A 14,575-nucleotide genomic window follows, 5' to 3' on the forward strand; every position below is an offset into this window, starting at 1 on the left:
AGTGCCCGATACAAATGCAAATCAGCTCTGGGTGTAAATGTTGGTTTGTTTTTTTCCTGGCTGCCCATCGGCTGGCGGGCTTTGCTCACTTGTTTTCCTCCCGGCCCCTTTACCCTTGCGTCTTCAGGAGGGTCAGAGACCTGCTCCATTCCCACACCTCTGCCTCCTCCTCCTCCCACTGCTGCAGCTTGGTTAAAGCCCCTTTGCTTATTAACCCTTTGCAAGGTCTTCTCCTTCAGCAGAGAGTGCTGACAGGCTAAAAATAAACCAGCACTCACTCGAATATCCTAGAATAATGGTCAAGTGGGCCACACCAATCCCAGCAGAGAATATTTGAGCATTTTATGCTGTTGCTTTGTTGCCTGTCTGCTCTGCAGTGTTTGTCTCCTGGACAAAATCAAATAGGAGGTGATGACAGCGGGCTGCAAGCCAAGTCTGGATGGAGGAAGGTGGCTCTGAATTTGTCTGTGGCTTTAAGCAGGGCAGTGGTACTCAGGTAATAAAATAGCTAAAGGAGGGACTCCTAAATGCCCCCAAGTGGGGTTTTAAATGCTGACCAGAGAGAGTAGCAGGTGCTCCAAGCCCTGTGGCCAAATCCGATGTCTGGTCACCTCGAAAATTTGTGCACTATTCCTTGAAAAGTGCAAGCAGTGTGTAAATTAGGCTGATGGTGTGTAAATTAGGCTGATAGGTTAAAACCCTGCCTGCCGTTTCTTCTGGAGTTGGCACATTTTCTTACCTGCCCAAATTTCAGACAGATTCTTAATGCTGCTTTTTTTTTTTTTTTTTTTTAAATAGAAGATTTTGAATTGTATTTAAAGGTATAGCTGAGGAGACCTACAGGTGATACCAACCACAAGGAAAAACTACAAACAAGATCTATGCTGCAGCATCCAAACAGCTCTCCAGCAGCCCAGCGGATCCTGCCTGCCCGTGCCGAGCACCACCATCACGTGCGGCCACCAGCTCGGAGTCATCGCGTCCTCCCATGGCTTTCACACCAACAGAGCTCTTATAAAGGCACATAACTGCAAGCACGTCACCAGCTCCTGCTTACCAGGAGGTTCCCCAAATGGGGTTGGGCCAACTGTGGGGTGAAACCCTGGCAAAAGGCTGGGAAGCACCTGCCCTGTCCCACTGCATGGGGAAGCTGCTTCCTTCCCTGCTCGGCTCCGCCAAGAGGGTTGAGGACATGCTGTGCTTGGGGCTTGGGGATGGCCTGAGCTGCCCGTGGTGAAGGATGGACATTAGGAGCCACCCAGGCCTGATGTGTCACCCTTCGTCCCCCTCCAGCAGCCCAGCACTGATGCCGAGCAGCCTGTTCTGCGGTGAATGCTGCAGCTGAGCCATGTCCTAAAAAAGACCTCATAGTTAAAAAATTCATTTGTGTGGGTTTCCTTTTTTTTTTTTTTTTTCCTTTTCTTTTCATTTTCTTTCCTGCTGCTATTCAGTTAGCATGAAATAACCCTCCAAATCAATCCGGAAGAGATCGTTTGAAACTGTTGCTGTTTTCCCATTGCTAATTGCTGGTCTGAAATCCCACTGGAATCGCTCTGAATGCACAGCCTGATGTTCCTAAGCTAAGTGCCTACCAGGTATTTTCCCTCACAGGCTTTTATTTCCCTGCAAAACACAATCCTGGCTCCCGGTTAGCTTTTAGTGAGACAATAGCATCTCCACAGTACATCTTGTTTCCGAAGCAGAGCCGCATTTTGGCAGGAACCGACCACTGCAGCTTTTCACAGGGCCAATGGTGCGGTTTGGTGCTCATGGACCCAGAGATGAAGCAGTTAATTGCCCTACTGGGAAAGAGGAAATTTCTTGTAAAAATCCAGAATCTGGTTGAACAATGTGGCCTTTTATTTTTCAGCCTTGGAATCAAGCCTGGCTGCCCTTGTAAACAAAGAAAGGAAAGAATCAGTGAACCAACCCGACACATAAAAACTGGCCATGTCTGCTGTCTTTGAAGTTCCCTTTATGCTGTTTGGAAAACTTAGGATTATAGAGGTTCCTTTTTTTTTTTTTTTTTTTTTTTTTTTAAGAAAAAGAGGGATGGGAGTTGAGGGAAACTTTTTTTCCTTAAGCAGAGCAGAAGTCATTAATTAAGTATCCCATTCAACCCCGAGGCACCGGCTCATCAATCAGATTTCTTATTAGCATTCTGATGACCTGTGCGACCCCCGTCTCTGTACTGTCTGCAGGAGGACACGGAAAACCAGACCACACACCGAACGCAGGGGGATTATTCGGCACTTTTCCCTGCTCTGGGGGGACCGAGCTGGAAAGAGAGATGCTGCCTGATGTTGTTGTTTTGGATTGAGGCGATAATAAAGATAACAATAAGTGGTGGCTGGAGAAGCAGATCTGGGAGCTAGGTGGGGGGACATCAGCGGTGTCCTGGGGGGGCTGCCGCTGCATGCATGGTGCATGTAGCATGGTGCAGGTAGCATTGTGCATGTGGCCATGAGCTCCCAATATGCCAGCAGCTTTGGGCCAAATAAATAGGCAGAATCATAGTGTCCTCCAGGGGAATAGGGATGCCACTTTACCCAATCCTCCAACCTTTCTCTTCACAAGTTATTCTAGTGACAAGTAATTACCATTTTAGAGCTAATTAGACCTTTATACCATGGCTGTTGGGCAAGCTATTGCATTGAAGAACAGAGGACAGTGACAGCAGCAAATATCAAAGTCCACCACACTGATGAGAAAGCCAAGCTGCAGCTGCCCTATCGGCATGTGGATTTGTGCATGGCCAGGGGTGACACTGGATGGCCACAGGGGAGCCAGGGCAAGGAGGTGGCAGTGGGACAAGTGAGCTGTCCTTGTTAGGCTCACAGAGATGTTTTGTGGAGCTACATGGTGGGGGTCAAGGAGCTCAGCACAAACAGTGCATCCATGTCAGTGCCATGGTGATGGGTACAGGAGTATGCTCCGCTTAGTGCAGCTTGTGACCAAGAGCTGATGGAGATTTCAGAATGGAGCTGGAGGATATTTTCTTGACAAAATAGGAAATTATTTGTTTCAGTTTCCTACTTTTTCATTTTTCTTACTCTCACTTACTCTTTTTTTTTTTTTTAAAGCAAAAGTATATTAATGTATGTGGTGGGTGGAAAACTGGAAAATGTGGGTAAAATTGTAAAAAGTTCCTTAAGTATTTGGGGATTTTGATGTGTCATTAAATAAATATATATATTTATATTTCTTCATTTTGATTTGCTTTAGTTGGAAGGGGTTGTACCTGAATAAGCGTGCCATGTTCTCCTTTGAGTATCACAGCCCTGAATACCATTACCATCATGGCTTGTACCTGAATTTAGGCAATATTCCCTGAGTTACACCAGAAACTAGTAGGCTAATCAGCACCTTCATGGGGGTGAGCCTCAAGGTTTGGCCCAGCATGAAACAACAAATGGATACAATATCCTTCTCTTTGGGGCTCATCCTCAAGGCAGAATTTTATTTTCATGGTCATTGCTAACCAAAGTAGTGCTCAAACTAGTTCCTCCCCAAGGTATCCACTATGGCCTGTGACTGTCAGTTGTCTTTGTGCTCTGTGCCATGTTATTCAACACTCAGTGTATTTTGCATTTAGATTAGTTAAAATGCCAGATATTTCTCTGATGACATCATTTACCCCAACAGAGTAGCCTGGGAAGCAGCAAATATAAAAGACAGGAAGGGAAGAATGTTGTGCATAGGGTAGATAATGTCACAAAAGAGATCAGATGGGAAGAAACTTGCTATGTGGAAGACCTAAAAAATGCACAGTTGTGAGGAAGAAGGCTCAGATCCTTTCTTTCTTTCTCCAGTGCAGCAAAGGAGGAGGTCAGTCTGTCTGGGTTCAAGTTTGGCAGCTGCTGATCTGGTGCTGGACCATCTGACACAGTGATCAGATGTTGTTTGCAAAGCCTGCATAAATTAAACTCCGTGTACACCAAAAAAAAATAATAAAAAATTAAACGGGATCCCTTGGTGCCAGAAGCTCCTCTTATCACTTTGTAGCCTGTTTGCTTTCCCTGGCAGATAATCACCATGACTAACAGTTATCTGACAAAGCCAATTTTGCCACCAAAATCTGTTTTCTGACCTTAACTGACTATTCACAGAAATGACAGTGCCCCTCCCAACACACAATATAATGCTAACAAAGTCCTCGAACCTTCCTGGGAAATAGATGGGTTTTGGGGACACTTCATAAATTCAAACTAAGATGCAGAGAGTGCTCCAGAGAGCTGGATGGAGGGGCTGAGTACCTTTTATTTCTCCATATTATTATTTGCGGTGGTTTCCTTCATCTGATTTGTCTCTTTTTGCCATTGTGTGTTATGTCTTCACAAACAGAAGAGTTTGTGCAATTGGATGGCCAAGTTGGAGAAGGAGTGTCCTGCCATGCTCTTCATGCTGATTTGACTCCTGCTCTTTCTTTCTCTGTTTTCTAACATGATTTGAGAAGTCTGTAAGCTAGGAAAAGATGGTGCAAGAGTTTGTTTGGCAATATGGTGAAGGTACCAGGGAACTGATCTGCATTCAAACGAACCTGACAAGATCAAAAAAGGAGAGTTTTATCTTTGAGCACCTCCTGGGGATGTTTGCCATGGGGCCACACATTACCCTGGCCCCTGGCAAGGTGATGAGATCTGGGACTGAGACCAGGGAAGGAAGAAAGACTGGAACAGTTGCACATGGGTTTGCCTGGAGCTCCTAGACCCTTCATTACAAAATATCTAATCTAAAAGCACTCTGCTGCCCAGATCAATACCATTTACTGACCTGTGCTTCCACAGAAGTCCATTCAAGTCATGCTCTTGTGGGATAAACGGGGCAGGAGGGCAACGAGCATTCACTGGCTCGATACAGGAACCTTTAATCCAGTGATTTATTTAAGCACTCGAGAGTTAGCATGTCTTTCTCAAGAACTGAATTAATATGGCAGATATGTCCATTCATTCCAAAAGCCTGTTTTTTGTTTCTCTTTGGATCCTTCTGCCCTGGTTGTACTTCTGATGTTTCCTACATGAAGCCCATACCATCCCATGATCTCACACCACACTTCTAAGGAAAATCCACTAAGGAAATCCTCTTCTAAGGAAAATAGTGAGTCTGAGCTCTGTGTTCACATTGCAGTGGTCCAGATCTAGTGAAGAGCAGAGCTGAAGGCCCAGAACTGTGGAGTGTTGGCTTAAAGATGGTCCCTTGTGGGAATAACCACCACCCTCCAAGCAGGACCAAATAAACTGCCTCAGGGCAAACCTGAGTGCACAACATTGGTATTTCCATACCTTATTTGTAAAGGGTACCAGGCTCAGAACGGGTTCAAGTCATTGGCAAAAGTGACCATCCTGCTCATGTCTGAGGGCACTTTTGTAGCCTGTGTCTCTTCATCCTTCAGGGTTTCTCAGTTGTTTCTCTTCTTTCTCCATGTGCTGCCACTTCAAGACCGAATTTTGCCTATATTGATGACCCTTCTCACCCAAGCTGAATGGATTCTTCATGTTCCTATTCAAATCCCTATGAAAATTCCCTTTCATAGGCCCAGAGCCAATAATTAAATCTCCTTCCAAGAGAATAATATTTTGCCTTTAATTTTTCTAGAGCATCCAGCCGTACGCAGGGGGCTTACCAGATCTGCAGCTTTCCAAGGCAAAGCTGTAGTGCCTGCATGTTCTTGGCATGAGGCTAATCACAGATATTTTGAGATCTTATTAAGGTTAGTTAAGTTTGTTATGTTTATGGGAGTGGGAGAGATTAGACAACATGGAGAATCCACAGTGTGATGTCCTGCATTTTCTCTTTCAAGTTTTGGTCCTGGCCCAGCCTAAACTTGCAATGAACAGTTACCAGCTGAGAATTTGCCCCCTCAGAAAGGAGAGTGGTGATCTCCAAGTAGCAAAGAAGCATTTTCAGGACATTTTGGGCAACTGTCTTGCACTGTTTTGATGACTGTAGCTCCTAAGGAAGGTGAGCAGTGTTGGCAGGTGTCCTGACTTTATGTATCTGGGTGGGTTTAGTTGAATTAGGTTGATTGTGGGGATTCTCCTTCTGATCAGTGGGAAAACAAGCAGTCACAAGGCAGGATTCAGCTCTAAAGCAGATCACTAAACTGGGACAGAAAAGTTGTACTGGAACTGCCTGTTCCTCTCCATCAACAAGGCAAGGAGCCTGTCCTTCAGCTGGGACTGCCTCAGGAGCACCAAGAAGAAGAGCAAAAAGGTAAAAGCTTCATAAATCCTTATGGAAACCCAAGCCCCTGGAAGGGCACTGCCAAAATCCACCCAGTGCCTTGTGGGGACCCCATGAGGCTGGCAGTGCCAGCAGCCCTGACACGTGTGGCAGTTTGGACATGTTAAGCAGGAGTGGCTGTGTTCCCACTGCCGGGTGCTTGGGGATGTGACAGTGTGCCAGAGGGTCTGCAGGGGCTGAGGGGGGAAAAACCCCTGGTGCAGAATTTAAAATGTGCTCTAACCTTTTCTGCAAACTGAAAGCAAGAAAAGTGCTCATAAAACTACTCTTTGTGCACAGAAAGAAGTCCGTTTTTATACTGTTGCTAAGTTCCTTATTGTTTTCTGGCTGTTTTTTGTGTTTCTGTGGCAGCCTTTTCTGTGGGCCTCTTTCAGTGACTTAGCTATATTGGCCTGCAGATAATTAGATCAGTGCTATCATTTTCACTGTCCTTTTTCCTTTGAGGCTATTTGCATGATAATGGCAGTTTGTGCTACTCTCTCTTGGTTCCCCTCTCCCTTTTAACAAGGCACCATTTCTAAACATGAAATAATTCAGGGGGCAATCTGTGAGTGGCTCTGTTAAGAAAAGACTGAAAACATCTGGTTAAGAAAGTATTTCTGGTAACAAAAATGGAACATTATCAGCTATGGCTTTCCAAATGATTTTTTTTTTTTTTTTTTTTTTTTTTTTTTACAGTATTTTCAGCCTGTGTGTATTTTCTGTATGTAAACATAGCAGAATGCTCCCACTCTGGGTATATATGTGTATATAATGATTTATTGTGTATATAATGATTTATTATGTATTTATCTAGATAAATTATAGGTAAGTGAGTCATTAGGATTTCTGTCTTAAACTCCTAATAGTCATTTAAAAGGCTTCTCTGTGCCACCAAATGACTTTGAACCCTTCCTGCTGTGAACGAAGATTTCTGTCCAGAAAGAAAGATGTGCCCAAATCTCGCCCTGTGAGTAATCCCATTGAGGTTAAGCCGGGTGGATGACGTTAGGCACTGGCTTGCATTCTGCTGATTTAGGGTGTAGGACTTTCTGTGCAAGATCATATCTGGGTGTAGGGTCGGTCAAATAAACACTGTCTGGGAGCAGGGACTGCTGTCGTCCCTAACTGCTGCAGACTGGTACCCATCTCAGCTTGTAGTTGCTGGAGATGCAATGTGCCCCATGTCTGCAGACTGTGCTGCATCAACAGGAAGGTTATTTTTGCTGAAAAAAAGGGAATCTTGGGCCCAGTTCCTGCTCCTGAAATGATTAAACCCACTGCAGACATACCTCAGCAGGGTAGAAAATAAATGGTGAATAAAATAAAAGGATTTAACAAAATTGGTGTTCGTATCAGGAAACCAGGGAATTCACTGGAAATAAGACCTGGGTTTGTCTCTCAGATAAGCTATTGGGGGAGGGGGTGCAGGAAGGGATTAATGAGACCTGGATTTACCCGCAGCAGTCTTGTGTTGTCTGTCCTGTTCCCAAGGGACCCATCTGCTGACGGATCTTCATATCATCCTGGGCCAGCTCCAGTCCTCTTTGGAGTAGACCAGTCCTGCAGTGGACGGCAGGTGAGACTGAACAGAAAATCATATTAGTCTGTTTAGTTAAGCAAGTAAAAAAAAGTCTTAAATGAAGGTGTTTGCTAAGGGAAATGACCTTTCTAAGGGTCAGTTTTCAATAGGTGCAACTGGAAACAGTTTTGATAGTGTATTCAATTAAAAATAAGACAATCAAAAATTCCACAATGTCTTTTTCTTAAAAAATAAAAAAAAAAAAAATCTTGGAAAGAAACAGAACTTAACCATTTAAACACTGGAACACAGTGCTGACCAACATTCAAAGATGATCCTGCAATGCAAATATCTCATGACAATTATAACACACCAGAAAATAAAGGTTTTCTTTAGTGAATGCTAATATATAGTGAATAATTGGGCTTTGTTTTTTTATGCCATTGTGTCATATGGCTCCCATCATTTCAGTATCTGAGCCCCGGTATACATGGCAGTGACAGAGCAGCTCCAGAGGCAGAGGTCATATTTTGGCAGGTGCATTGGATGAGCTGATACTGCACCAGGTGTGCTTCAGAGACACAGAGAAGTTGTACAGTAGCATTACTGTGGTCTCAGGTAGCTGAAGTCACCTCCAAGTCAGGGCTCTCCAGCATGGGGACATGTCTGAGAGACAGCTGGACCTGCAGAAAGGACTGAGCCCAGGCCATGGGAGTGCTGGGAGAAGAAGCTGTGCTTAGCTCGTAGCTATACAGGGGGAAGATGCCATTCATCATATGAAGATTTTGGCATAGGGTTTCCAGGCTCAAAAAAAAAAAAAAAAAAAAAAAAAAAAAAAAAAAAAAAAGTGGTTATTCCCAAATGGCAGGCAGAGAGATTGGGACTCTCAGTGACTCACTCAGTGAAATTCAATGGGAATGGCTTCACTGGGAGTTGGACCAGGCCCTTATTTCAGGGTGTAAATAATGAATGAGAGGACACTGGTGCCAGCCTGTGTACAGGCAACCAAGCAGCACACAAATAAGGACTATTTTTGCAACATTTCCTAAACACACACTGTTTGCATTGGTAAGACTCAAGGAGCTTCTCTCCTCCCCCAAACCATGTAGGTAAAACTGTTGGGGAGCCATGAAGTCACCTCAACTGGTTGCTCTCAAGCAAACAGCTTAATGGAAGGACAGCGTGCAGCAAAAGATGGTGCTGGACCTTAGCTGTTTTTTGTTTGGATTTGACACCTTATTTCCACACAACAAAGGATTTCCAAGCAGCACCGCATGAATGATAAAACATGAAGGAATAAATTTGATCACAAAACACGCACATTTACTTGCAGAAATGTTTCTGAGTGGAGATAAAACACTGCAACATAGGAGCCAGGGAAGAAAAATAATATGAAAAAATATTTCTCAATAATATGAAAATTATATCCTTACTTATTTTTTTAATATCTGTGTTTTCTTAACGCATATTTCTACCTGTAGCTAAAAGCAGAACTGTGAGTAGTAGATAATGAAATGAAATTACAATTTTAACCCTTAAAACATTTTTCTAAATTGGCAAAGTTTTTTGCATAGCTCTTGTAGAAGTGGCATAAAGCTGCTGGCAATGCATTCAAGTTCTGCATTCAAGAAATAAAACACTTAAAGTTACAAAATGCAATATTTTGCAGCAGATAATAAAGTTCATGGTTTTACAACTTTCATGGGATTTTAACCTATACCAGGGCATTTGTAATCAACCCATGAAAAATTATGCAAAATGTAGGTAGAAGACATTACAGCGAATACTCTTCCTGAATGCTCATGTTTTCAGAAAATATGAAAAAAAAATATTCAACCCACTAAAGGCAACAGCAGAGGTGAACTGAAAGCCTGCTGCCATCACCTTTAAAATTATGCAGATTTGGAGAAAAGTCACCACACTATGAAGAATATAACCATAACTTTTCTCTAAAAGGAAACCTTAAAGAATGGAAAAACAGCAATAACCTGAACCAGTCAAAGCAAGACAAAACTGAAAAAACTTTTGAATCTGGTGCTGCTTTTTTTTTTTTTTTTTTTTTTTTTTTTCCAGAGGAGGTGCCCCAAAAAGTGAATTTGGAGAATTTGGACATCTCTCTTCTCCATTGTGTGCTTCATCTCATCTTCTTGCCCTGAAGCTTCCAGACTATGTTCTCATAGACACATTTCCCTCAAGTGAAATTGTATGCAAAGTGTGTAACACAGCTGTGGAAACATATTTATGACTGTTCAGGTGAAGAAGGACAAGATGGCTCCCATGGAAGAGTTGATGCACCACTAAGCCACCCCAGTTTTATGTGAGAGTTCCCTCACTGAAATAAAGACTTCCATTCATAAAACCAGGAGGTGAGTCAGGTTGAGCTGAGTGATGGGCTTTTCTAATCATCTAGGAGATTAAATGCAGTCCCCCAGTGCATGGCCCATGTTTCAGCTGAGTCCTTCACTGCTCACGTGGGCAAACTACCAATCTGTTTGGCACACAACTTGATCCCAGAACAGGGTGCTGCAGGACTGGGCCCAAACATTTCAGAAATCCCAAAGATTTCAGAAAATATTGGCAAACAGGAAATAAATCTCTCACTGATGAATTTATACACTTGGTTCCAGTGGAAACCTTGGATACACAAAGTCAATTGGGTGAGAGGGCCTAAGTCAACTATTTCTTTACCAGTTCTAATCCTTACATGTGGGTGTTTTTTTTTTCCCCCTCTGTTTGCTTAAGATAAGCATATAAATACTCTCATCCCAACTCAGACACCCTTATCTATCCCAGTAAGCACTTTGCTGAGATCCTAAAGTCTCCAGTGGCATCTCAGAAGTTAGCATGGCCTGGGTGGGGGCCCATGGAGGACCAATCCCCTCAACAAGGACAGCACTGTTTTGGCCTTTGTCCTTGCACAGTTCTTCCCAGTGTGACAGGAACACATGGTACCTGCTCACCAGTGCCAGAAGAGCGACCAGAAACTTCCCTCCCCTTTCTTTGTGGAGGAATGTATTCCAGGAGAGCATGAAATGCACAACGAGGTGAAGAGAGGGAAGGTGAAACTGAGACAGGGGCATCCAGAAGCCTCAAGAGGTAAAAAGGGCTTCGTTTGCAGGGTGCCAAGTCTGTGTTCCTGTGTCTGATAATAAACTAATTTGAATAAAATAGCATCTTATGAAGCCGAGACTTTCTACAGTATGTAGTGCTTTAAGGCAGGTAAAGACTGGGTGAGCCACACCACTTTATATCTATGCGCATACACTAAATTTAGGAAGATATATTCACTCTTCCTGGCTTATGTGGAATATGCCCCTTCATCCCCACTTCTGATTTTACTGAATGTTTTATTGTTAGTTTTTCTTTCTTTATTAGCAGGGAAGCAAACTGGTATGTTTTAAAATTTCTCTAACTGTTGTCAGTATTAACTTCCTGAGGATTTTAGCCTGTTTGCAGAGATTCAGTAAAATGAAGATTTTTTTTAGGTCAACATTTTCTTCTGGCAGACTGAGCCTGAAGTGCACTTTATTTCCCTTTAATTTAACAGCTCCAGCAGCTTTTCCAGTTAAATCGACTGTTCATTATTGAGCCCATTTATGAAGGGCTGTGCAGTGCAGTTTAATGAATCCCTGGCACAAAGCTCCCTTTCAGTGTAGGGAAAGAATAGCAGCCTATTTAGGTCCTGTAGGGCTGTATGTCAAAGGCTGCCTATAATACTTGTCAGGGAAGGGCAGAAATTCCCACTGATATAAGAATGTGCAAGAAATCAACTTGCACAACCAACTTGCAGATTAAGACATGATCAGGAAATGAGAGTGTAGGTTTCGGATAGTGACACCTGTTTGGGAAGCGAGACTTTCCCGTAACTTCATAACCATACGGGCCTGTACAACCAAGCAGGAAAAAAAGTCCTCCTTCCCCTGCCACAGAGATGGTCCTGCTTTCATGCTGCCTTACCAATGCTGCAGTGAAGGGAAAAGGAGCACTGGAGATCAGGGGCTTGGTTTGCCTTCCCCCAGGGAGGGTTTGGCTGGTGACGGGGTGAAGCAGGGGTTGTTCCTTGCCCATGTTCTTGGCATGAGATATTTCCTTCAGGCTGGATCTCACACCCATCCCTGTGTTGTGGTGGATTTACTCTGGGTTTGGACCCCAAGGTGATGCCATGAGCATCAGGAGGGCAGATTCTTCTTCTGCAAGTGCCTCCAGTGTGGAGCTGACACTGTAATGCTGGGCAAGGCTTGCTTGTTTGCTAACGCCTCTGCTGCCTAAGACAATCTCTCTTTTCTGGCCCACTCAGCCCATAGGGATAACAAATTGTTCTCCTCACTAAAGGCTTGATTTTGTGGCTAAGAGCTGGATTTGTGGGCTGTGCAAAGCCTGAGCCAGTGATCATTGTATGACCCTGCTCCCTTCAGTTCAGGCTGAGAATGTGCCACTATGGGAGCCAGGTCTGCTGCCTGTAAAGCCTTGGTTTAATTCTCAAAGCCTCTCAAGATGCTGCTGCTACCTATGTGAGGATTGGCAAGAAATCAGAGCAAGACAGATACATCTCCTGTGTGAAAGAGGGCAAGAAAACAGCAGTGGAGCACCTTACTGAGCACTGAATGCTTCCTAGTAGGATAGAGGTGTGGGCTGGGGGACTGCAGCCAGTTCACTCCCCCAGGAGCGAGCGGAGGGACCTGGACATCTGGTCCAAGCATTTCTATGTCTAATCCCAGCCCACAGAAGAAGTTTCAGTGCTTGCCACCATGCTCAGGCTGAGCAGTGCAATCCTGAGCAAGCGCAGGCAGAAGACAAGCATTGGCTCATATGGCTGAAGGGCAAAAGAGACATTTTGCAGGAATAACCAAATGGCTATTTCCTTGGAAAAAAATGAGGCTTCTTTGCAAGTTGTTGACATCATGTGGCTTAGCAAATTTCCCTCCAGGCATTGCCCAACTTGGGGTAATCAGCTCTGCTTGAGAGAACACAGAGAATAAGCATGTTTAATGCAATTATGAAAGCTTTCTAAATCTCCAGATCTGGTCTAGAATATGTAAATTTGGCCACTTAGCATGAATGAATGCAAAGTTTGCTTTGCATGCCTGACAATTGTTTTAATACTCTCCACTTTTTAGGAGGTAATAAAGTCTCCCACTAAACCGTATCTGAGCTCTCAAAGCTGTTTAATTGAATGAATTCAGCTTTACAGAAGACAAGCCAGGGCTTTCAGCTTCTTTCTCTAAGCCACCGGATATTTAGCCACTCTGCATATAATACCACCCAGCCTCATTAGCAACCTCCTTTAGAGCTGCTATGAAATATCGTTGCTGTAATGCTGAAGCAGCTAAAAACTTGAGGACAACCCCACTGCTGCTGTTACTGTGTTGGCTCACATTGGCCAGATGGCCCCAAACTGGGCAGATAGAGATGCCTGTTTTCCAGGTCCTTGTGCAATTTGGAGCAGCCTCAAAGTGGATGTAAAACTATGCAGTGGAGAAGGCAGGGGATGTATATGTTGTTCTTTACATTTCCCCATCAATAAGGGAGCTCAAAGCAGGCTGCAAAGCTTGACAGGGCTTGACAGGACCCGAGGGCAGCTAATCCGTGTCGGTTGTACTCCAGCTAAGCAGTTTAAATCCACCCCTTACGTAGACATTCTTATATGGAGAGATATATAGATTTCCCATAGCTCTCTATGTGATTTTTTTTTTTTTTTTTTTTGCTTCAGTTACACAGTTGCACTCAGGGCAACTCCCCTCAAAAAGAGGCTCAGGGAGGCTCCCGCAGAACATGGAGCCGGCTTTGTGAGCCTGTCCCAGATGCGCTGCTGCTGAGACCTGCTGAGAAGTGGCCAATGCCCAACACAGAGCTCCCAGATGTGTTTGCATGGCCAGAAACTCAGTATGAGCCCATGCTTTGGGAAAGAGCTGCTGCTGCTGCTGGGCGGCTCCTCCTCTGAAGCAGAGATGGATCCTTCCCATGAGATTTCAGTTGCAGCCAAACATTACCACCAAGCTAGGACTGGACCCTTGGAAATAATCTGAGTGTTTTCAGTCAGCTCAGAAACTCGCTGTGAGCAAGGTCTGCTGCTGCGAGGCACTGCGTGAGAGACTGAGAAAATCGGCATTTTTGTTTTGTAAAGGATATTGAGCCTTTTTTTCTCACATGAAATATGTGTTTTCCCCTCTTTTCTCATTCCAATGCTTGTTTGTTTTGCGTTCAATCAGTGTTTGAAATCACAGTGGGGTGAATTTGGCTGATTTTTCCTTTTCACCACTAAGTACATTCTGAGGAAGCAGCCTGCTTCCCTTTTCTTCCACAAAGTTTTGCTTTCTGGTTTGTCCTTCCTGCTGTGTTTCTAATGAATTGGTGCATCCCAAGAAAACTCACTTCATTTCAGTCAAAATCAGATATGTGTCTTTGTTCATATTTGGACATACAAAATCAGTAAAGATAAATCTGTACCTCACAGGGTATGATGCTATTCTGCATCATTAAAAATACACGTACAATTTTCTAAAGGTAAAAGTTTTTTTTTTTCCTTTTTTTTTTTTTTTTTTTTTTTTTTTTTTTTTTTCTCCATGTACCTGGAATATGAAAGATTTATAAGCCTGTCTCACTGAGCACATAGGAAGACAAAATTTCCTGAGTTGTCAGGGAACCACAAGGGTCATCGACTCCACCTCCTGGCTCCACACAGGACTACCTAAGAATCAAAGCATGCGCCTGAGAGCATTGCCCAAACGCTTCTTGAAGCATACATAAATAAGTAGTTGTTAAAATCTCTCCCGAATCACAGCGCTGGATCTTCCCAAGACAAGTGCATAACTATGCTTGGAAGAAATCTCA

The 14,575-nt window shown here is 43.8% G+C and overlaps 1 protein-coding gene across 3 annotated transcripts in view; it reads left to right on the forward strand.

Annotated features, from left to right (window-relative positions):
• The window catches only part of PRCP (prolylcarboxypeptidase), a 43,910-nt gene extending 40,753 nt beyond the window's left edge, over nt 1-3,157 (forward strand). The window contains exon 10 of one of the 3 annotated variants that reach the window (XM_084511667.1): nt 799-3,157. The gene's annotated coding sequence lies outside the window, so the exon portion shown is untranslated. The remainder of the gene's footprint in view (nt 1-798) is intronic. The other 2 variants (XM_084511668.1, XM_084511669.1) reach the window with 2 other exon arrangements.
• Nucleotides 3,158-14,575: the final 11,418 nt, after the last annotated feature.

The sequence above is a fragment of the Aythya ferina genome (genome assembly GCF_964211825.1).
Source record: "Aythya ferina genome assembly, chromosome: 1".
Lineage (NCBI taxonomy): Eukaryota > Metazoa > Chordata > Aves > Anseriformes > Anatidae > Aythya > Aythya ferina.